The sequence below is a fragment of the Chiloscyllium punctatum genome, chromosome 30 (assembly GCF_047496795.1).
Source record: "Chiloscyllium punctatum isolate Juve2018m chromosome 30, sChiPun1.3, whole genome shotgun sequence".
Classification (NCBI taxonomy): domain Eukaryota; kingdom Metazoa; phylum Chordata; class Chondrichthyes; order Orectolobiformes; family Hemiscylliidae; genus Chiloscyllium; species Chiloscyllium punctatum.
Genome location: NC_092768.1, coordinates 15766437 through 15787965, shown reverse-complemented (window position 1 = coordinate 15787965; position 21529 = coordinate 15766437). Strand labels below are relative to the sequence as shown.

General features: G+C 44.3%; 1 protein-coding gene across 1 annotated transcript in view; it reads left to right on the top strand.

Annotated features, from left to right (window-relative positions):
• LOC140455096 (cell adhesion molecule CEACAM6-like) overlaps positions 1-21529 on the top strand; it is a 245173-nt gene that overhangs the window by 186901 nt on the left and 36743 nt on the right. The gene's annotated exons all lie outside the window — the stretch shown is intronic.

Here is a 21529-nt window from a genome sequence, read left to right as displayed (position 1 = left end):
TTTTAAATTTTATTGAACAGTACAAATTACAAAGTTAACCCATGAACAGCCGTACACAAGTAACAGCAATTTACTTGGGAAAGGGGCGGCAAAGCTAGATCCCAAGCCTCACTGTACGACCAGTTCGCAGGGAAACAAAGACAAACCTTGAATCCCACCTTATAATATCAAAAAGGCAACAGTAGAACCTTGTGTTTTTTCTTCACATCTCTTTTCTATCTCAGTTTTTTTTCTTTTTTTCTTCAGTTTTACTTTTTTTTCTTTTGCTCTTCTTTTTGCTTTTATTTGTTTTTTCTACCCCACTCTACCACCTAACTGTAGTAGTGCTTATTTTTCCCCAGCACCCATGTCGTGCGTGTGTAGGTGTCAGACAGAGAGAAGAACAACAAGTATGCAAATCTTTATTGACATTCCACCACCAGGATGAAAAGAAACACCCGAGTGGCCAGTGAAAAGCAGTGCCCTTCTCGAGAGAGAGAGAGCACCGCTGCATGATCAAACAGTGAAGGGGAGGGCAGGGAATAAATCAAAATAGAGTTGGAGGGGAAATAACACACTGCACTCCCTGCGGTGCTTACTTCTCCCTGAAAACCTTGAGAGAACCTCGTGTTTTATTGGTCAGCCAGGGCTTTCCTAATTTTATTGGTCAGCCAGGGCTAATCTGGCCCAGGTTAACAACCCCAATCAAGGATCTCGTAGTCAATAAGTTCCACCTAGTTCACATCCCTTCCCTCCTAAATCCAGGGATTTAGACCTTGTCTTTCTCTTGTAGCTTTTTCTGCAAAGTTTTCACCCCCAGGTTCATTTCCTCTGACTTGGACTCTTACACATAGAACCTTGCAGTGCAGTACAGGCCCTTCGGCTCTCAATGTTGTGAAACCAATCTAAAGCCCATCTAATCTGCACTATTCCATTATCATCCATTTGTTTATCCAATGACCATTTAAATACACTTAATGTTGACGAGTCCACTACTGTCGCTAGCAGAATATTCCACCCCCTTACAATTCTCTTGAGTAAAAAGCCTACTTCTGACATCTGGTCCATATCTAACACCCCTCAGTTTAATGCTATGTCGCCTCACGCTAGCCATCACCATCGAGGGAAAAGGCTCTCACTGTCCACTCTATCTAAACCTCTGATCATCTTGTATGTCTCTATTAAGGCACCTCTTAATCTTCTTCTCTCTGACGAAAAGAGCCTCAAGTCCCTCAGCCTTTCCTCACAAGTCCTTCCCTGCATACCAGGCAAGATCCTGGTAAATCTCCTCTGCAGTGCTTCTTTCCAGTGCTTCTACATCCTTCCTATAATGCAGCAAATCAGAACTGTACCCAATATTCCAAGTGCAGCTGCACCAGAATTTTATACAGCTGCAATATGATCTCATGGTTCTGAAACTCAATCCCTCTACCCATAAAAGCTAACACACCATATGCCTTCTTAACAGCCCTATTAACCTGGGTGGCAACTTGCAGAGATCTATGCACGTGGATACTGAGATCTCTCTGCTCATCCACACTACCATTAGCTAGTACTCTACTCCTGTTACTCATTTCAAAGTGATTCATCTCACACTTTTCTACTTTTAAGTCCATTTGACAATTCTCAGCCCAGTTCTGCAGTTTATCTCTGTCCCTCTGCAAATTTACTAATCCATCATTCTGTGCTCTCATCTCGGTCATTTATAAAAAAATAACAAATAACAGTGGCCCCAAAACAGGTATATGCAGTACACCATTAGTATCTGAACTCCAGGATGAACATTTCCCATCAACCACCACCCTCTTTCTTCTTAGAGCTAGCCAATTTCTGATGCAAACTGCTAAATCACCCTCAATTGTTTACTGGGCTGTAGCCTGTCTAATGGGTCCTGAGGATTTAGGAGAGTTTCCTCCTCTCCTTCCGGCAATAACAGTTTCGATCCATCTCGGACTCTGAGGTTTCCTCAAACTACATGGAGGGGGAGAACATTCTGTTTCTGACTGTCTTCTGTTTGGTTTGAGGGGCCAGGTATGCTTTGCTCCTGCCCAGTTTGCAAAGTAACAGCTTTCAGGTATTTGTTCAGGACTATACCATCTGCCCAAACTTTGTAAGTCTCAGGACCTGATCTTGCATCAACCTTACATAAAACATTACAGCGCAGTACAGGCCCTTCGGCCCTCGATGTTGCGCCGCCCTGTCATACTAATCATACTAATCTTACCTTGTACATATGCAGGACTACTCTCATGGTTCCTGCACCAAATCTCATCCCCTGAACTAAATTGTCTCTCTTGCTTAGAGGAGGCATATAACCAGCCTTGGCTTTCCTGCTGTTGTTTAACCCTTCCCCAAGTTTGTAAATATCATATTTAACCTGGTGTGGGGTGTTCTCCCCATCAGCAACTCTGTTGGAGCTATCCCTGTTGTGTGTGGGGTGGTCCTATAATTGAACAGGAACGGCGATAGTTTGGTATCAAATGATGCTGTAGACTGTTTCCTTAAGCCTGCCTTAAACACTTGAACCAGTCTTTCCGCTCAACCATTCGACAATGAATGGTATGGAGCTGCCCTGATGTACTGAATGCCATTTGGACTTCAGGAAATATTCAAATTCATGACCAATACTTGGGGGTCCATATATTGCAAATCTCCCTTAGTTTGCTGAACGATCTTTATGCGCATCCAACCATTTTGAATGGGTGTCCACAATGACTAGGAACATTGATCCCATGAAAGGACTGTCATAGTCGACATACTGGATTAGTGGTGCTGGAAGAGCACAGCAGTTCAGGCAGCATCCAACAAGCAGCGAAATCGACGTTTCGGGCAAAAGCCCTTCATCAGGAATAAAGGCAGTGAGCCTGAAGCATGGGGAGATAAGCTAGAGGAGGGTGGGGGTGGGGAGAGAGTCACAACATGGTTGTAGAGCTTCAGAGCAGAGGAAATGACCTGGGAGTTGCAGTGGGAGAGGGACTCCCTGAGATTCTTGTTTGCAACCGAATTCAGGGTTTACCCGGCCATTCCCACAGATGTGGAGACTCTGCTGATAGCAATTTGACTCTTTGTTGGCATTCTGGGCACTGCCCTACTGTTGCAACTATGTTGGCATTGAACACTAGCCACTAAACATAGATTTTTGGTAGTATCTTCATTTGACCTTTACTTGGGACAGCCACCCTTGCTGTGGACAATTATATCCTGTTCTTGGCGGTGATCTGGTTTCATTGGGTCAAGAAGAGTTTCAATCCTGGTTGCAATGGTCCTCTGTTTCTCCATTACCACCAGCTGTTTTAGTTTCACTAGGACAAGATCTTTTTATGTCCATAGTCAGATATTGTCAGCAGTGGACGTCTATGAAGTTTAAAACCAAAATGAACTGTTCCAGGGGAGGCACAACAGTGGAGTATCTGCCAATGGTATAGCGGCTCAAGGCATCCATGTTAGTGAATTAGCTTCCTGGATGGTGTTCTAACTTTGAATTGTATGTGCTGATAATTCTCAATGCTAAAGTCTACTGGAAGCCATGGGCGGCACCACCTTCCTTCAGTCGCACCAGCGTGGATTTGTGAACTGTTACTATGACAAATTCCCATCTGTAAAGGCATTGGTGGAACATCCTTATACCAAAGATGACAACCAAACCTTTCTTCTCTATCTGGGCACATTTGCATTTGGCATCAGCCAAAGACCCGGAAGCATAGGCTATCTGATGTTCCTCTCTGTTGAGCCACCAATGAGCCAACATGACACAATACGGTACGGAGCGGCATTGCATGTCAGTTTTACCTCTCACTTCAGATTGTCGTGGACCAACACTTTCGATGACGATTGCTGCTTTTTCAATTCCCTAAAGGCTACTTCTTGGCCACATGACCATTCACGAGACTGGCCCGTTTCAATAGCAGGTGGATGAGTGCCAAGATGGAGGCCATGTTATGTATGAATCTTCCGCAATAATTCATGAACCCGAGTAAAGACTGAAGATCCGGTATAGCTGTGGGAGCTGGGGTTCTTTTGATTACCCTCACTTTTATCTTTCAACGGGTATAACATGATCTTGTCTACTCTGTAGCCCAAGTAGGTCACATGGAGCACCTGAATCACATGTTCTGAATCTCAGGCATGTGCCTACCTGGGAGAAACATTTAAGCACTATGTCCAAATTCTCCGTGTGTGCTTTATTAGTCTTCCCATTTATTAGTATGTCATCCAGATAAATGGCAACCTGGGGTAGCCCTTGTAAAATGTTCTCCATGGTCCATTTGTAAAGAGCACAGGTTGATGATATCCCAAATGGCAGTCTTGTATATTGGTACAAACCTTACGGGTCTTAATTATAGCGTACCTCTGGGAGTCCTCATCCAACTGCAATTGCAAGTAGGTGTGGTTCATGTCCAGCTTTGTAAAGGACAGTCCCCCCACTGACAGTTTGCATACAAGTCCTCTATCATTTATCAAGCTGTCAGAAGCCATCTACCATTTGCTTAAAATCCCAACAAAGGCAAACTGAGGTGTCAGACTACACAATTAGTATCGAGAGTGTGGTGCTGGAAAAGCACGGCAGCATCCAAAGAGTAGGAGAATTGACGTTTTGGGCAAAAGCCCTTCATCATTTTCCTGCTCCTCGGATACTGCCTGACCTGTTGTGCTTTTCCAGCATCACACTCTTGACTCTGATCTCCAACGTCTGCAGTCCTCACTTTCTCCTTCACAATTGGTATGACAGGTGATGTCTATTTTGCACCCTGCACTGGTTTGATTATTCTTTTGCACTGTGACCTCCTGAATTCTACCTCTACTTTTGCCCGCAAGGCAAATGGCACTGAGCGGGCTTTGCAAAATCTCGGATTGCTTTCTGGTCGACATATAAGGTGGCTTTGGCCCCTTTGATAGTCCCAGGTCCTTCCTGAAAAATGTCTGGGTATTTAATTTGGACTTCACTGAGACAGTCACTTTTTAATCGAAAAACGTTGAGCCAAACTAGGTGAATCTATCTTAACCAATTCTGTCCCAATAGGCTTGGACCTGAACCTTTTACTACCATCAGTGGTAACTGCACCAACTGCTTCTCATAGGAGACTAGAATGGAAGTCATACCCTTAATCTGCAATATTTCCCCAGTTCTCAGTCTGGTTAAGGACTTGTACAAATTTAAGGGTTGGTGTCCCAAGCGAATCTTGTTAAAGATATATTTTGCAACCACAGATACAGCTGTGCCAGAATCAACATCCATGGGAATTGGGTGACCATTTAACCAAGCATTTATTTAATTAGTTCCGACTTGAATGTCACTAAGCAATTTAGTTGTTCCAACCCACATGTAGTGGTACATTTCATGATATGCACTCTCCTGGGTACCAGCTATGAGTTCTCTTACTCAAGGCAGGCCTTGCAGGACTTCTTTGCTGTCTTGAGTCTGCATACTGGCAGCAACTACAATGGCTTGCTGGTCTGGATCCTGAAGAACCTTTTAACCACTTGGCCGAGGCTCAGCTTTGTTGTAGGGCTCTGTTGTGGGCTGATCTAGGGTCCCTTTGCTTAAGATATGCCCTGTATGAGGCTCTGTAATTGTCTGCACTCAAGTGGTGTTCCCCAAGTTCAGTCAGGCAGCTCATAGAGTCCTAGAGACATACAGCATGGAAACAGACACTTTGGTCCAATTCATCCATGCCTACCAGGTATCCTATATTAATCTAGTCCTAATTGCCCATTTGACCCATAACTCTCTAAACCCTTACAGTTCATATATCCATTCAGATGCCTTTTAAATGTTGTAATTGTACCAGCTTCCACTACTTCCTCTGGCAGATCATTCTATACATGTGAAAAAATTGCCCTTTTGGTCCCTTTTATTTCTTTCTCTTCTCACAGTAAACCTATGCCCTCTAATTTTGAACTCCCCCACACCGGGGAAAATACCTTGCTGATTTGCCTTGTCCATGCCCCTAATGATTTCATAAACCTCAATAAGGTCACCCCTCAGCTTCCAATGCTCCAGGGAAAATTGCACCAGCCTATTCAGCTTCTCCCTATAGCTCAAACTCTCCAACCCTTGTAAGTGTTTTCTGAAGCCTTTCAAGTTTCGCAACATCCTTCCTATAGGAGGAGACCAAAATTGCATCAATATTCCAAAAATGACCAAACAAACAATGTCCTGTACAGCCACAGCATGGCCACTTCCATTGGGATGCCCTATACTCCCATACTCCGCTTAATACATTTCTAATGACAAAGCCGGTTGTAGTGCCTGTTTGAAGTCCAGTTGGGCTTCAGCTAGTAGCTGGTTCTGCATGGTTACCTTATTTATCTCATATATCAAAGAGTCTCTCAGCATCTCATTCAGAGTTAATTGAAAATCTCATGCTTCTGCCAGTCATCTCAACCTCTTATAAAAATCCTGATATGGATTCCCCTGAATCTCTAACAACCAAATAAAACCTAAGCAGCTCAGAATTTGAGGAGGTTTGGGGTTGTAACATTCCTCAATGAACTCCAGCAAGTCTTGGAAAGTTTTAGTGTCTGTTGCCTCTGGAAAAGTTAAGCCCCTTATAACCAAAAATGCTGCGGGTCCGCAAGCTGTCAGAAGGATACCCCATTGCTTTTCATCTGCCCCAGTGTCATTTTCCCAGAAAATATATTGCATTCTTTCCACATACTGGGCCCAGTGATCAACAGCAGGATCAAATGAGTCAAGCCTTCCAAATAAAGACATGATGCCAAGATTGCTGATGAAGCACTTTTGCCCGATTTTCGGGCTCCTTGAACGCTGCCTGACCTTCTGTGCTTTTCCAGCACTCTCGACTCTAATGTTCAGCATCTGCAGTCCTCACTTTCGCCATGATGCCAAGATGACTGTTGCAAGTATCTCATCACTAAGTTACTCTTTATTTGCTTGTGCACAGTACACTGGTTGTGGCCGGCCAGCCAGTTTGGAATCAGTCCATAAGACCATAAGACATAGAAGTGGAAGTAAGGCCATTCATCCCATCGAGTTCACTCCGCTATTTAATCATGGCTGATGGGCATTTCAACTCCACTTACCCGCATTCTCCCCGTTGCCCTTAATTCTCTGTGACATCAAGAATTTATCAATCTCTGCCTTGAAGACCTTTAGCGTCCCAGCCTCCACTGCACTCCGCGGCAATGAATTCCACAGACCCACCACTCTCTGGCTGAAGAAATGTCTCCGCATTTCTGTTCTGAATTTACCCCCTCTAATTCTAAGGCTGTGCCCACGGGTCCTAGTCTCCTCGCCTAATGGAAACAATTTCTTAGTGACCACCCTTTCCAAGCCAAGTATTATCTTGTAAGTTTCAATTAGATCTCCCCTTAACCTTTAAACTCTAATGAGTACAATCCCAGGATCCTCAGCCGTTCCTCGTATGTTAGACCTACCATTCCAGGGATCATCCGTGTGAATCTCCGCTGGACATGCTCCAGTGCCAGTATGTCCCTCCTGAGGTGTGGGGCCCAAAACTGGACACAGTACTCCAAATGGGGCCTAACCAGAGCTTTATAAAGTCTCAGTAGCACATTGCTGCTTTTATATTCCAACCCTCTTGAGATAAGTGACAACATTGCATTTGCTTTCTTAATCACAGATTCAACCTGCATGTTTACCTTTAGAGAATCCTTGACTAGCACTCCCAGATCCCTTTGTACTTTGGCTTTATGAATTTTCCCACCGTTTAGAAAGTAGTCCATGCTTGTATTCTTTTTTCCAAAAGTGCAAGACCTCACATTTGCTCACATTGAACTTCATCAGCCATTTCCTGGACCACTCTCCCAAACTGTCTAGATCGTTCTGCAGCCTCCCCACTTCCTCAGTACTACCTGCTTGTCCACCTAACTTTGTATCATCAACAAACGTTGCTAGAACATCCCCAGTCCCAGATCATTAATATATAATGTGAACAGCTGTGGCCCCAACACTGAACCCTGTGGGACACCGCTTGTCACCGGCTGCCATTCCGAAAAAGAACCTCTTATCCCAAATCTCTGCCTTCTGTCAGGCAGCCAATCCTCAATCCATGCCAGTCCCCTAAACTGAGGAGATCATAAATTTCCTGTTTATATTCATCAGTGTCAGAAGTCACATGACATCAGGTTATAGTCCAACAGGTTTATTTGAAATCACAAGCTTTTGGAGTGTTACTTCTTCGTCAGGTGCAGTCGCTTCAGTTGGCAAAGAAGCAGTGCTCTAAAAGCTTGTGATTTCACATGAACCTGTTGGACTATAACTTAATGTTATATGACTTTAGACCTTGTCCAGTCCAGTCCAACCTCAGCCCTCCACAAATATTTATTTATTTTTATTCTTTTTTTTTTTGTTTTTTAATACATTTTTCTTTACCCCCACACTACCGACTAACTGCAGTAGTACTTATATTTTCCCCAGCACCCATGTTGTGTGTGTAGGTGTGAGACACAGTGAAAGACAACATGTATACAAATCTTCATTCAATTTCCAACACAAGGAGGAAGGAAATGACAGAGTGGCCAGTGACTCTGTCCTCTCATCAAAGGGCAATACTGCATGATCAAAAAGTGAAGGAAAGGGTAGGGATTAAATTAAAATAGATTTAGAGGGGGAAATAAAGTACTCCATTCCCTACGGTACCCACTCTCCCTGAACAGCTCGAGAGAGTTATAGATACCGTGTACTCCTTCTCCAGGGACACCTGGGCTCAGATGTAGCCATGGAAGAGGGACAGGCAAGTAGCCACAATGACCCCCTCCATGGCCCGCTGTCTGATCCTGTTTGTGGCTAGTTTGGCCAGGCTCAAGAGCAGATCTACGAGGAGATCCTCTGACCTACCCTCCCCACCCCGCACGGGGTGCCTAAAGATCAGGAATGTAAGACTGAAGTGCAACCAGAAACAGAGAAGAAGGTTTGTAAGAAAATCAGAAGGGCGTGCAAATGCCCACACTCAACATATATATGGTCCACAGCACCTCAGAACAAGCAGTTGGGCTGGGAGTCAGTGAACCACCGCAATCTGCAGTTGCAGGAAACTGCTGCGTGCAGCACCCTCCACCCCAGACCTCTGAGCAAAAGGAGGAGGGGTCCCGAGTAGAGAGCCCTCCATTGGAGATCCCCACCGCCCGATGGCAAATGAGCATGCCAAGGCGGGCAGTGGATGAGGGAAAAAGAGGTGGATGGTGTGCAGCAGCAGCTTGCTGTGATACATCTCGAAGGGGATAAAACTAAAGTACCGGAGGCGGCTCAGGTTGTGGAGCACAGGCTCCAGCAGGAAGTACGGGACCTTGGGGATAATGTGAAATTCTGTCTCTGCAGGAGTGAACGCAGACAGGATTCCACTGCACATCTGAGCGTCCTCCAACTGGTGCACTATGTTGTGTCCGAACACCGCTGCTTTAAGGTGTCATATGGCATTGGCCACGAACCGGGCATCTTCCGCTGCCCTGCTCGTTATATTCCGCGGTAGCATCCAGCCCAGACCCCACCACCCAGCACGTCCCTGACCCTGGTCACCCTCGCCACCACGGCCCTCCCCTCCGACAGCCACTTGAACGAGTATGGAGGTGCGGATTCCTGAGCAACAGCTCTCTGACGACAGTTGTTATTCCTTCCGGACGGTAGGCATGACGTGATTCGACTGTGTTTCAGACAGTGATCAGGTCCTGGTAAAATTCAAGGCAGCATCCTGACAGCGACTTCCTAACCATTACAGTCGATGGACAGGAGTTGCATGTCGTAGTTGAGGTTACGCACCTGGTAGAAAAAAATACATCACCAGCACCACCTAGGAGGAGGCTCGACTACAGGTATCGCTGCAAGGTCTGAAGGCAGAAAGTCATCACCTGGGTGTGGACGCCAGTGACGAACCACCCTTCTTAACTGACCACTCAGGATCTGCACAGTGACTCAATGTGTCTTTTTATCTCAGAAGAAATAAACCAATGTTCTCTGGATATCAGTGACAAAACCAGGAGGAGGGACAAAAGGTACCAGCCGGTACCACAACATGGTGGCCACCAACTGATTTATGACCAGCACACGATTCCTGTAAGACAGCACTCGGAGCAGTCCTGTCCCATGGCTGAGGTGAGCCAAGACCTTGGCCTCTGGCTCCTGCCAGTTTGCTGGCCAGGAATCCTCAGTGGGATAGAGGTAGACCTCCAGACAGAGCAGGTGGGTGGTACTCCAGATGAACCCCCATAACTCCTCCAGCAGAGAGTCCACCCGTCACGGCCCGACCTGTAGTTTGGAACATTTGGCCCTGTTGATACTGGCGGTTGGTGCTGCTGAGGACACCACCTGGCACTTGCGCATTCTCTCCAGATCAGTCGGGTCCGTGAACTTGAGGAGCACGTCGCGGCATAAGCCGAGATGACCATCCCTTTGCCCACGCTGTGCAGAACCAGCCCCAACAACTTCCTCCACAAGCGTCACAGGAAAGGCTGCACGCACAGAGAATACAGTTGACCAGACAGGGGGCAGCCTTGATAGACTCCTCTCCCAAAGCGAAGGGGCACCGTCAGGGGCCCGTTAAATTTAACCAGACACTCTGTGGAGGTGTACAAAAGTTGGATCCGGTTGATGAACTGTGTCCCGAACCTGAATGCCCGCAGAGTCCCAAGCAGATACCCTTGATCAATCCTGTCAAAGAACAAAGAAAACTTACAGCCCAGGAACAGGCCCTCCGGCCCTCCAAGCCTGAGCGATCCAAATGTACTGTCTAAACCTGTCGGTCAATTCCTAAGCATTTGTATCCCTTTGCTACCCACCTACACATGCATCTGTCCAAACGCATCTTAAATGAATCTACTGTGCCTGCCTCTACCACTTCTGCTGGCAACGCGTTCCAAATGCCCATCACCCTCTGTGTGAAGTACTTGCCGCATGTATGCCCCTTAAACTTTTTACCTTTCACCTTGAAAGCATGACCTCTCACTATTGAATTCTTCACCCTGGGAAAAAGCTTGTGTCTATCTGTCAAATGCCTTCTCCTGGTCGGGGGACAGGAAGGTGCTCAACAGACCAGCCCATCAACAGAAATGGATCAGGTCCTGGACAAGATGGACGTTGTTGTGTATCCACCGGCCTGGGACTGTGGTCTGGGTGAATCATGTAGGTCAGCACGGAAGCCAGGCAAGAAGCCATCACCCTGGTGAAAATTTTGTAATCCATGCCAAGGAAGGAGACTGGATACCAGTTCTTTAAAGAGCGAAGGTCCCCTTCTTTGGCAGCAGGATGATGACCGCCAGTTAGCTCCTCTAAAGTGATGGGATCGTCGAGCTTTCTGGCTCTACAGATTTTCTTTTGTCGGACACAGTGAGAAACTTTTCATGCTGTACATTTCTGTGACTCAACATGTGTGTAAATCTTTATTTATATTCCACTTTTTTTGTGTGTGCAGGTGTCGGACACAGTGAAAAACAACAAGTGTGTAAATCTTTATTTATGTACCACCACCAGGAAAAAAGGAAACACCCAAGTGGCCAGTGAAAAGCAGTGCCCTTCTCGTCAAAGGGCTATATATATTTTTATTTAGGAATACCAGTTAACAAACTGGCTAAATAAATCAGCCAGTCCAGGAATCAGGTTTCCCCCTAAACAAAAAGCAGGAACACATTGACTGTGGCCCAGTCAGCACAGAGGCCGAGCCCTAAACTGAGGGGACTCTAAACCTCCTGGTTATATCTTTTTTTCTTACTGAGGAGACTCTAAATCTCCTGTTGTTTTTCTTCTTAGTGCTTATACTTTCCCTAGCACCCATGTGGAGCGTGTGCAGGTGTGAGACACAGTAAAAGACAACAGGTGTACAAATCTTGGCTGGGATTCATCCTAGGATCCTCTGGGAAGCCAAGGAAGAGATTGCTGAGCCTTTGGCATTGATCTTTAAATTGTCATTGTCTACAGGAATAGTGCCAGAAGGCTGGAGGATAGCAAATGTGGTTCCCCTATTCAAGAAGGGGAGTAGAGACAACCCTGGTAATTATAGACCAGTGAGCCTTACTTCAGTTGTTGGTAAAGTGTTGGAAAAGGTTATAAGAGATAGGACTTATAATCATCCAGAAAAGAATAATTTGATTAGGGATAGTCAGCACAGTTTTGGGAAGAGTAGGTTGTGCCTTACAAACCTTATTGAGTTCTTTGAGAAGGTGACCAAAAGGTAGATGAGAGTAAACCGGTTGATGTGGTGTATATGGGTTTCAGCAAGGCGTTCGATAAGGTTCCCCACAGTAGGCTATTGTACAAAATGTGGAGGAATGGGATTTTGGGAGATATAGCAGTTTGAATCAGTAATTGGCTTGCTGAAAGAAGACAGAGGGTGGTGGCTGATGGGAAATGTTCATCCTGGAGTCCAGTTACTAGTGGTGTACCGCAAGGGTCGGTGTTAGGTCCACTGATGTTTGTAATTTTAATAAACAACCTGGATGAGGGCGTAGAAGGGTGGGTTAGTAAATTTGCAGATGACACTAAGGTCGGTGGAGTTGTGGATAGTGACGAAGGATGTTGTAGGCTACAGAGAGTGATAGGTAAGCTGCAGAGCTGGGCTGAGAGGTGGCAAATGGTGTTTAATGCGGACACGTGTGAGGTAATTCACTTTGGTCAGAGTAACCAGAATGCAAAGTACTGGGGTAATGGTAAGATTCTTGGTAGTGTAGATGAGCAGAGCGATCTCTGTGTCCATGTACACAGATCATTGAAAGTTGCCACCCAGGTTGACAGGGCTGTTAAGAAGTCTTACAGTGTTTTAGCTTTTATTCATAGAGGTATCGAGTTCCAGAGAAAGTGAGGACTGCAGATGCTGGAGATCAGAGCTGAAAATGTGTTGCTGGAAAAGCGCAGCAGGTCAGGCAGCATCCAAGGAGCAGGTGAATCAACATTTCTGGCATGAGCCCTTGTTCAGGAATGAGGAGAGTGTGCCAAGCAGGCTAAGATAAAAGGGAAGGCGGAGGGACTTGGGTGAGGGGCGTTGGAAATGCGATAGGTGGAAGGAGGTTAAGGTGAGGGTGATAGGCCGGAGTGGGGGTGGGGGCACAGAGAGGTCAGGAAGAAGATTGCAGGTTAGGAAGGTGGTGCTGAGTTCGAGGGTTGGGACTGAGACAAGGTGGGGGGAGGGGAAATGAGGAACCTGGAGAAATCTGAGTTCATCCCTTGTGGTTGGAGGGTTCCTAGGCGGAAGATGAGGCGCTCTTCCTCCAGCCGTCGTGTTGCTATGGTCTGGTGATGGAGGAGTCCAAGGACCTGCATGTCCTTGGTGGGGTGGGAGGAGGAGTTGAAGTGATGAGCCACGGGGTGGTTGGGTTGGTTGGTCCGGGTGTCCCAGAGGTGTTCTCTGAAACATTCAGCAAGTAGGTGGCCTGTCTCTCCAGTATGGAGGAGGCCACATCAGGCACAGCGGATGCAGTAAATGAGGTGCAGGTGAATTTGTGACGGATATGGAAGGATCCCTTGGGGTCTTGGAGGGAAGTAAGGGGCTGGAGGAAGAGCGCCTCATCTTCTGCCTAGGAACTGTCCAACCACAAGGGATGAGCTCAGATTTCTCCAGTTTCCTCATTTCCCCTCCCCCCACCTTGTCTCAGTCCCAACCCTCAAACTCAGCACCACCTTCTTAACCTACAATCTTCTTCCTGACCTCTCCGCCCCCACCCCCACTCCGGCCTATCACCCTCACCTTAACCTCCTTCCACCTATCGCATTTCCAACGCCCCTCCCCCAAGTCCCTCCTCCCTACCTTTTATCTTAGCCTGCTTGGTACACTCTCCTCATTCCTGAAGAAGGGCTCATGCCCGAAACGTCAATTCTCCTGCTCTTTGGATGCTGCCTGTCTGGATCGAGTGCCGGAACCATGAGGTTATGCTGCAGCTGTACAAAACTCTGGTGCAGCCGCATTGGAGTATTGTGTACAGTTCTGGTCACCGCATTATAAGAAATGCTGAGGGACTTGAGGCTGTTCTTGTTCGAGAGAAGAAGGTTGAGAGGTGACTTAATAGAGACATATAAGATAATCAGAGGGTTAGATAGGGTGGACAGGGAGAGCCTTTTTCCAAGTATGGTGCCGGTGAGCACGAGGGGGCATGGCTTTAAATTGAGGGGTGATCGATATAGGACAGATGTCAGAGGTAGTTTCTTTACTCAGAGAGCAATAAGGGTAGTAAGGAATGCTTTGCCTGCAATGGTAGTAGATTCAACAAGGTAAAAACAATGACTGCAGATGCTGAAAATCAAATACTGGATTAATGGTAGTAGATTCGCCAACTTTAAGTACATTTAAGTCGTCATTGGACAAGCATATGGACATACGTGGAATAGTGTAGGTTAGATGGGCTTCAGATTGGTATGACAGGTCGGCGCAACATCGAGGGCCGAAGGGCCTGTACTGCGCTGTAATGTTCTATGTTCTATGTTCTAACCAGCTCAGAGCCAGTTCCCAGAGTGAGAAGATTCTCTGAATCCTCTGTTTATTTTTTTCTTTTTTTAATTTCACTGTTTATATTTTTTCAAAGAGCAATATATATTGGTCAGTAAGGGCTTTCCTGATTGGCCCAGGTTAACAACTCCAATTGAGGATCTCGTAGTCAACAAAATCCACCTGGTTCCAGTCACTGCGCTCTTTTAAAGAGAGATTGAGCAGTTTTCCTCTGTATTCTCTGAAGTTTAGGAGAATGCAAAGAGATCGAATTGAGGTTGAAAAGATGCTAAAGGGAGTTGACACAGTAGGAGTGAAGAAGGTGTTTCTTCTTAAAGAACAAAGACAATTTACAGCTCAGGAACAGGCCCTTTGGTCCTCCAAGCCTGAGCCGATCCAAATGTACTGTCTAAACCTGTCAGTCAATTCCAAAGCATTTGGTCCCCACTTACTCATGCATCTGTCTAGATGCATCTGAAATGAATCTACCGTGCCTGCCTCTACCATGTCTGCTGGCAACAAGTTCCAAATACCAACTGCCTTCTGTGTGAAGTATTTGCCGTGTGTATCCCCCTTAAACTTTCCACCTCTCACCTTGAAAGCATCACCTCTTGTTATTGAATCCTTCACCCTGGGAAAAAGCTTGTCTCTATCCACCCTGTCTATACCCTCCATGATTTTATAAACCTCAATCAAGTCCTCCCTCAATCTCCTTTTTTCTAGTGAAAATAAACCTAACCTACTCAACCTCTCTTTATAGCTAACACCTTCCATACCAGGCAACATCCTAGTAAATCTTCTCTGCATCCTCTCCAAAGTGTCCACATCCTTTTGGTAATGTGGCAACCAGAACTGTACACAGTATTCTAAATGTGGCCGAACCAATGTCGTGTACAATTTTAACATGACTTGCTAGGTCTTATAGGAGAAAGTGAGGACTGCAGATGCTGGAGATCAGAGCTGAAAATGTGTTGCTGAAAAAGCGCAGCAGGTCAGGCAGCGTCAAAGGAGCAGCTCCTTTGATGCTGCCTGACCTGCTGCGCTTTCCTTGCTAGGTTTTATACTCAATACCCCGTCCAATGAAGGCAAGCATACTATATACCTTCTTGACCACTCTATCCACCTGTGCAGCAGCCTTCAGGGTACAATGGTTCTGCATTCCCAGATCTCTCTGCCCATCAACTTTTCCTAAGGCTCTTCCATTCATTGTATAATTCGCTCGAGAATTAGACTTGCCTAAATGCATCACCTCACATTGAAAGCCATCTGCCACTTTTCTGCCCAACTCTCCAGTCTATCTTCTTGTCGGACAATTTAGAAGAAGAGATCATAGTTTTAGGATAAAGGGTATGATGTATAACAGAGATGAAGAGAAATTACTTCTCTCAAAGCTTAATGAATTAGTGGAATTCACACTGAGTAAATTTAACAAAGAGATGGACAGATTTTCAATGAGTCACGGGTTGAAGTGTTACGGGAAGGGGGCAGGAAAGTGAAGTTGAGGCTGAGCTGAGAGTAGCCAAGTTGGTATGGAATAACGGAGCAGGCTTGAGAGACTGAATTGCCTACTTCTGCTTCTGATTCTTATGTTGTTCTAAATACAGAACTAGTTGAACCAATCTCCCCTCATATGAGCAAGTTCAATATTATAGTCATAAAGCCGTAGAGGCCAACAGCACAGAAAAGGCCCTTTGGTCCATCAAGTCTGTGCTCCTCAAAGACTACTACCTAGCTATTCTCATCCCATTTTTCAGCACTTGGCCCATAGACCCTTATTCCTTGGCATCGTAAGTGCTTCTTAAATTTGCTGAAGGTATCTGCCTCTGCTGTCCTTACAGGTAGTCAGTTCCAGATTCACATCACTTGCTATGATCGAGATAGGAAGAGTGAGCTATCTCTGTAGCCCCACTACTGGTGCATTTGGCCCATCATGTCTGTAGTAGACCTCCAATGAGCACAATGACTTAGTACCATTCTCCTGCCTTTTCCCTATACCGTTGCAGACTTTTCATTCAAATTGTCATCCCATACCATCTTGATGATTCTGCCTTTATCAGACTTACAGGCAGTGTATTCTCAACCCGAGTCACTAATTGGGTGAAAACTTAATTCCCCACACCATAGTTTACTATGTTTGCAAATGACTTTTATCACTACCTTTTGGAAAATGCACTAATACTTGAGTCCCACAAACCTTAGATTGTCACAAATGTTCTCAATTTAATTGAAGTATTCAGAGCTCCTAGTTTATCTCAGGTAAAAACAAAATACCATAGATGCTAGAATCTGAAATAAAGACAGAAAATGTGGCGAGCTCTATTTCTCTGTCCACGAATGCTGCCAGGCCTGTTGAATTTGTTCAGTACTTGTTTTTATGTTGAGAGTGTGGTGCTGGAAAAGCACAGCAGGTCAGGATGAGGAGAATTGACATTTCGGGCATAAGCCCTTCATCAGGACCTATGCTGATGAAGGGATTATGCCTGAAACATCAATTCTCTTGTTCCTCGGATGCTGCCAGACCTGCTGTGCTTTTCAGCATCACACTCTCGACTCTGATCTCCAGCATCTGCAGTCCTTACTTTCTCCTTGTTGTTTTTATCCCAAATTTAACTTTCTGATAGACTCAGGCTAACAGAGAACACTGACTGGTTTCTGTACTTCACACATTACAAATCAATCATTCTAACCATAGCAAAACAGAAATAAAAAGATTAACATATAATATCTCATTGAAACTCTAGTCCCTTTTGTAAATTTGCTACACATTTATAAGACAAGATCGGACAGAGTCACAATGGAATTATGAAAGGGAAATTATGCTCCATAAAAACTGCACAAATCTTTCAAGGATGTCATGAGTAGAATTGACAAGGGGAGCCATTGCGTGTGGTTTACTTGGACTTTCCAAACGCATTATAAGAGATTAGCAGGTAAAATTAAAGTATGTAGGAGTAGAATATTGAGATGGATAGATAGGATAGATGGTTGGCAGACAGAAAACAAAATGTAGGAATAATGTGTTTTTTTGAATGGTGATGGATTAGGAAAAGGTGCAACCATACCTGGGTCTCCTCATACACCAGTCGCTGAAGGTGAACATACAGGTGCAGCAGGCATTGAAGAGGACAGTGAAGAAGGTAAATGATATGATGGCCTCCAAAGCAAAAGGATTCAAGAACAAGAGCATGGATACCCTGCTGCAAGTTTACAGGGCCATGATGAGAACATACCTGGAGTATTGTGTGCAGTTTTTGTCTCCTTATCTGAGGAAGAATGTTCTGGTTATGGAAGGATAGAACTTGACAGGGTAAATTCAGGCAGAATATTTCCAGTGACTGGGAAGTCCAGAACCACGGTTCAAAGTTTAAGGATAGGCAGTAGGCCACTTAGGACTGAGATGAGAAGAAATGTCCTCGTCCAGAGAGTGATGAGCCTGTAGAATTCTCTGCCACAGAAAATGATTGAAGGCAAAACATTGAATGCTTTCAAAAAGGAGTTAGATATGGGCCTTAGAACTAAAGAGATTCAAGGGTATGGGGAGAAAGCAGGAACAAAATACTAAGTTGGATGATCAGCCATAGCTATAATTGGCAGAGCTGATCTGAAGGCCCAAATGCCCTATTCTGTTCCTATTTTCTATGTTTCTGTGTTTCTGGACAGATAAGGGGCATAGAGTACAAGAGCAAGGAGATGATGTTGAACTCAGCTAGATTACTGTTTACAGGTCTGGGCATCGCATTATAGGAAAGATGGAAATGCATTGGAGGAAGTGCAGAAGTGATTTACAAGAATGGTTCAAGGGGTGAGAAACCTCAGTGATGAGGATAGATTGAAGAAGTTAGAACTGTTCTCCTTGGCAAGAAAAATGTGGAGAGAAGATTTTCATGAAGGAAAGAGCAGAAGATTAACATGAGGTAATGATAATCATTCTGTGCAGGCTTGATGGGTTGATCGGCCTCCTTATGTGCTGTAACATTCCTCTGATTGCTTGTCACAATTCATTGGGGTAACATGCTGGAAATCAAGCTCTGCTATTCCTAGTTAATAATTTTTAGAAGTACACCAAGGTTAACAGATTTACTTGTCTTCTCAACCAAATTTGACAGAAATCATGGACTAACTTTCTCTGCTGAACTTAAACTATTGTTTATTAGAAGAAATTAGACTTTACATATGAGTAAACATTATAACTGTTAATTAAAACTTTAATCCCTTTATAAACTAGCCCTTGCACACACAGATACAGACAGAGGAAAAAAAATCAGGGTTTATAAATGCAAGTAAAATTAGAAAATATTTCAGTAGTCCTGAGATGATTATTCTGATTCGTGTAAGTCATAATGTTGCTTCTCAGTGATCTTTCACCAAATGTTTCCACTGGTTCATAAAGAGCACAGAGTGACTGGTTCACCTGTAAAAGTGATGTGGAGGTGCTGGTGTTGGACAAAATTAAAAATCACACAACACTAGATGGTAGTCCAACAAGTTTATTTGGAAGTACAAGCTTTCAGAGCATTGTAGCTTCATCAGGTAGCTACAGATAGCGAGAACACCTAAGCTAGTGATAGTCCAAAGGCTTCTCTGTCCCTTGTTCATAGCCCCAAGTTGTTCAGCCACCTGTTATGACATAGGGAAAGCAAGCCAAACCAAAACAGCTTCACTATCACTAGATTCCCAAAATATTCAAGCATTCAATGACCTTCCAAACTGCCCAATTGTTTCTCACCAAACATGTTGGACACCAAGTTTATAAGTTAAACAAAGTGTAGCAGTTTGTTATTAATAAAGTATCTTTAACAGAACTCAGAGACAGTAAGTTTCAAAAAGAGAAATTACTGGAAAAAACTGAGCAGGCCTGGCAGCACCTGGGGAGAGAAAGCAAAATTAATGTCTTGGGTCTAGTGATCCTTCTTCAGAACTGATAGCTTGGAAAAAGTTGGCACATATGGGGTTCAGTAGAGGGGAGGCAGGGGAGTAAATGATAGATGGAGATGGAGTCCAGAGATAGAAAAACAGTTGGTAAAAGGGGTGGGTAAAATTCAGCTTGGGAGAATGCATAGTTGCTGTTGGATACTGAAACTGGCTGATAATGTGCTGTTTCTGGCAGTAGCCTCTACCCATCTAAGAACCAATCAAATTGTTGGCAGACAGAAGGCCTTTGTCATCAGTAATTGGTCAGTCATCCACAAAGTAATCCATTACTTATTGCCAATCAACTCTCCATTTGTGCACAACCTTTTCTTCCAAACACTTCTATAACACACAGCTGTACAAATAGTGTTCACAATGTGTATCAAGTTACTTATTTTCCATCCGTGCAGCAACCTTTGGAGTCCTGGCTTTTTATCATTTCTTTTCTCATTACAGACCACAAGAGTAAAAAGACAGTCTTTATTCCATCCCATGTGTGTTAATTTCTTCTCACCAGCTTCCTGTGGAGGGACTTTGTCAATAACTCTTTAAAAAAGTATGCTAAGTCCATCAGTTAAAAATCACACAACACCAGGTTAAAGTCCAACAGGTTTAATTGGAAGCACTAGCTTTCGGAGTACTACTCCTTCATCAGCAACCACCTGATGAAGGAGCAGTGCTTCGAAAGCTAGTGCTTCCAATTAAACCTATTGGACTATAACCTGGTGTTGTGTGATTTTTAACTTTGTACACCCCAGTCCAACACCGACATCTCCAAATCACAAGTCCATCAGGTTCTCTGTCAATTTTGTTGGTAGCATCCAGAAAACCTCAAGTTCATCAAACTCAATTTTCAATGCTGACTATGCCTAAACAGATCATTATCATCCTACCATTTACTTGTCACATTCTTTTGAATAAAGTCTAGTATTTCCCTACTGTCAACAGGTCTGTAATTCATGTTTTTCTGTCTTGTTCCCTTATTAAATACTGGGTGATATTTGATACCTTCCAATTCACAGGCATCATTCCAGAATCTGGGGAATTTTGGAAGATAATCACTAATGCATCAACTGTCTCTATAGCAAACCTCTTCAACACTCTGGGGTGTAAACAATCAAATCCTAGAGAGTTATCAACTTTCAACCACATTAATTTCTCCAGGACAATCTTCTCACCAATGCTAATTTCCTTTAACCCTTTACTGTCCCAAGTCACTTGGACCTCTGGTTCGAGGAAATTTCCAGGATCATCCTCAGTGAAATATACACAAAGAAATAATTTAGCTTGTCTGTTACTTCTTTATTCCCTAAGATAAATTCTGCTGGATCTTCCTATAATAAACCCACATTCGTTTTAGCCTAGTATTTCCTTTTTACATGTATAAGCTTTTACATTTCAATTTTATGTTTTTGTGAGATCATATTTATAGCACTTTCTCCCTTTCGTTACCTGTTTTTAGGTTTTCTTTTATTGTAGTCTATAAACGTCCTAATCCTTAGAATTACTCATTTTTTGGCAACTTTATTGAAGGTTTCTTTTAATATTATAACTTCCAGAATTACCTTTGTTAGCCATGGTTGACTGATCTGTTTTGAGTTGTCGAACCTTGAAGGGGTGCATAGTTGTTTAATTATTATACTCTCTCTTTTATATTGTGTCTCCATATTCTGATGACCAAAGTTAATCACCTCACTCTTCTGCACATTGAACCTTATTATTCAACTATCTGCTACCCCACCTACTTGTCCATCTCATTTTGGAGTTCTACACTGTTCTACACATAGTGTACAATGCTTCTAAGTTTTGTATCATTCAAAAAGTTTGAAATTGTCCCTTACATCCAAATGTCTAGAAAAGATCAGAAAAAACAAGGGTCTCACAATCAATTGGGGTGGCAGAGTGGCTTAGTGGTTAGCACTGCTGCCTCGCAGCGCCAGGGATCTGGGTTTGATTCTAGCCTAAGGTGACTGTCTGTGTGGAGTTTGCACATTCTTCCTGTGTCTGCGTGGGTTTCCTCTGGGTGCTCCGGTTTCCTCCCACAGTCCAAAGATGTGCAATTCAGGCGAATTGGCCTTGCTAAATTGCCCAAAGTGATAGGTGCATTGGTAGGGGAATGGGTGTGGGTGGGTTACTCTTTGGACTTGTTGGGCTGAAGGACCTGTTTCCGCACTGTAGGGAATCGAATAATCTAATTACTGAGACACTCCATTACAATCCACAGGTTGTCAGTAGCCCTTTTTTTCCATGAA